The sequence below is a fragment of the Arvicola amphibius genome, chromosome 14, assembly GCF_903992535.2.
Source record: "Arvicola amphibius chromosome 14, mArvAmp1.2, whole genome shotgun sequence".
Taxonomy (NCBI): Eukaryota; Metazoa; Chordata; class Mammalia; order Rodentia; family Cricetidae; genus Arvicola; species Arvicola amphibius.
In genome coordinates, this window is record NC_052060.1 from 8,096,245 (window position 1) to 8,099,307 (window position 3,063).

General features: G+C 50.0%; 2 non-coding genes across 2 annotated transcripts; both read right to left on the reverse strand.

Annotated features, from left to right (window-relative positions):
• Window positions 1-339: 339 nt before the first annotated feature.
• Window positions 340-413, reverse strand: Trnan-guu. Its single transcript has one exon. It is a non-coding gene; the product is annotated as a tRNA-Asn (tRNA).
• Window positions 414-1,464: 1,051 nt separating this feature from the next.
• On the reverse strand, window positions 1,465-1,627 carry LOC119801545. Its single transcript, XR_005283230.1, has one exon. It is a non-coding gene; the product is annotated as a U1 spliceosomal RNA (small nuclear RNA).
• Window positions 1,628-3,063: the final 1,436 nt, after the last annotated feature.

The following is a 3,063-nucleotide window of genomic DNA, read 5'->3' on the forward strand; positions in this document are numbered from 1 at the left end:
TGAGAGAGGAAAAAAAAAAAAAGAAAGGATTCCCACTATACCCATCCCCAAATAAACCAAAGACAGTAGGAAGGGGTTGTACACAGTTGTCCCCTCTTCACCGCACCTCCCCCCCATCAAAAAAGACTACAAATTGACTTTGCTATTTTCTCTGCCAGACGCCAGGCTACAAATACACAGCATGTGACAGGCTATTTATTTAAGAACAGTATATAGGGTTTTTCGTGGGCTTTTTAAATTTCTGAGAAGAATGTATAAGTGTGCACTTTCCAGTTGCCAAGTCAGCACACAAGTGTGTTGTAAATCTGGAAAGTTGTTTGTTAAAAGCCTAAAGGCTATCGTCCCTGGGTGGGCTTGAACCACCAACCTTTCGGTTAACAGCCGAATGTGCTAACCGATTGCGCCACAGAGACGGTGCACAGATCTCTGATGGGTTGCCTTTGTGAGTCAGGCGTCACCGCGGCGGCCACACCTGGGAAACCTTGGGCCCACAACCAAGCATCCTGAGCAGGAGGCCTCAAAGCCAACATGCCCGGCGACCCGAGTGCCCCGCTGCTATTTCCACAGCTCCTGCGAACGTTTTGAACCCGGAGACTCCGGGATGCTAGGACTCCGCCGTCAGCCTGGCGTTGGGGCGTCCGGGGACTCCATGCTGGCGGACTCGCGGTCCGGGGACCCAGCAGGACTCCGTGAAGGACCCAAGTGCGCTTTAGGGTCCGGTCCTTTGCAGACCCGGAGCAGGGACGCGCGACGGCTGGACACCCCAGGTGTGTGCTGGAGCCTCAGCGGGACACGTGTGGGAAAGGCGGCGAGTGCGGTGCCAGTGCTCAGGGAGTCCGGACAGGATGGCGATGGAAGAACTTGACCCGGAGTGGAGAGGGACCGACTGGGGCGAGGGTGGCCTGTGGGTGCGATTGGGAGCTCCGCACCACCGCGGGGACCAGAAGAGCAGGAGCCCGGCGGAGCCCCAGGGCATATCCGAGAGAAAGGTGCTTTTGAACTGAGCTGAAGCTGTGAAAAGCCAGTTTATGTTAAGAAGATAATAAAATGACGAGGGGTGTTTTGGTTTGTTTTGAATGAATCAGAAGAATGACTTTCTAGGAGCGGCTTCTGTCTTTCAGCTAGGGGTGTGCTGGTCCTAAGCCCGGGTCTGGTGCATGTTAAGTGCAGGAACCAATTAAGGAAAGTCTGGAGTCTCAAACCAAAATTTGAGACATAGTTTCCTACAAGTGCTCCTGAACTTTAAGACCAAAATCTCCAGACCTGAAGGGATGTTCTCACTAACCCAGGACATAATTTCCTAAAGATGCCAATTCTAAGGCCGATGTCTTTAGTTTTTTGGGTTTTTTTTTTTTTTTTTGACAAGGATGGGCAAAAATAAAGGCATTAAAAAAACACACAGAAAAAGAAACATAAAAGAAAGAAAAAGAACGAAGGGGTACCAAATATGAGGAAATGGCATAGGCCGAGACCACAAACGCAGTCGCAAATTAGTAAAAAATTATGCAGTCGAGTTTCCCAAATTTGGGGAAATCACAGGGGCCAGCACAACATTAGTGCAATTCGGTCACCCTCGTCTGAATAAACCAAAGACGTGTTGAGGGTGCTCACTTAGCTGGGTGAGTGTGCATTACTTTCTCGCAGCCATGACTCAGCCCCACCGGCCCTGTGCTCTGAATACATGGTCCATTTGCTTGCGCATTCTCAAGGACCTCGCGGACGTGCACCCGATGCCTGCGCCCCGCTGACACCCGCGGATCCGCGCTCCCTTCCACACCGCACTAAAAATTCCTCGTGTGGCAGTCCCTGCGCGACCTTCATCTACATAGACTGCACCCCCAACCGGCACCCAGGGGTGACATCGCACCCATCCCATTCGTCCCTTTGGCTTGGTGGACTTTTTTACTTGCAACAGAGCTGGATGGAGTGTTGCAGGACCAGAGACAAATCATCTTGAATTTTCTCTAACCCCAAAATATAGCCAACTGATGCTCACCTCCTTGGACTAACATTCTTGCCTCTGGTTTCCGTGTGTACCGGCAGACCCCTATCTTCTGCCAATAGGAAGTCAGAGAAGCCAGGCAGCTAGAGAGCCAGTTCTACAGCAGAGGTCTCCAGCTTCGCTCGAACCTGCCTACCTCATGTCTCCACCACTGCATTTTACAAGGCTCTTGATGTATGGATTTCTCTGTTCTCTTCTACAGAACACCATGAGACTGACACTATGTCGGGACATGACATTCGGGGTGACCCGAGTCTGTGTTCCTTGTCCAGGGGATCCACTCTGCCCTCTCTGGACCACCTCAGGCTCCTCCTCCTCCTCCTCAGGTGTGTGTATCTTGCACACTGATACAATCAGGCACAAACGCACATACACAAAATAAAAAAAGTACTCTTTTCTGTGTTGTGTTTGTTGGGGAGGGGCAGGTGTGTTTGAGCCATGACTTGTATGTGGAGGCCAGCAGACAGTTTGTGGCAGTCAGATCTCTTTCTGCCATGCCTGCTCTGTGAAATCTTTCTTTTGACAGATTTTTATAAGAGGCAGTGATAGTTTTTTAAGAACTCTAAGTCCTCCGGGGTGGTTTGGAGGTGAGCCGTGACAAAGTAAAACAGAGCCTGACTATTTGGATGAAGGAGCTTCCCATGTTGTAGTGATCCCAGTTGTAGTGATCCCCTGTAGTGATACGCATGACATGTCTGTCTGTCCCTTACCTGTTGTGTGGTTTGTCACACCAGCAGGGTTATCTGCCATGGTCACTTGTTCGCTAAATTATAACACATGAAGCTAGAGAAAATCACCCTGAGTGAGGTAAACTAAACTCAGAAAGATTAATATGGTATATATTCCCTCATAAGGGTATATTTAATCAATCAATAAATGATAAGCAGACTACAATCTGTATAGAGAGGCTAGGTAAAGAGGAGGGCTCTAGGGGGATGCTTGGGTCTCCCTGGGAGGTGGAAATAGAACAGATTTTGTGGGTGGACTAGGGACAATGGGGACAGGAGCAGAAGGATTCAGTTTGGGGAGGGGGGAGAAGCTGAGGTGGCAGGAGAGAATGC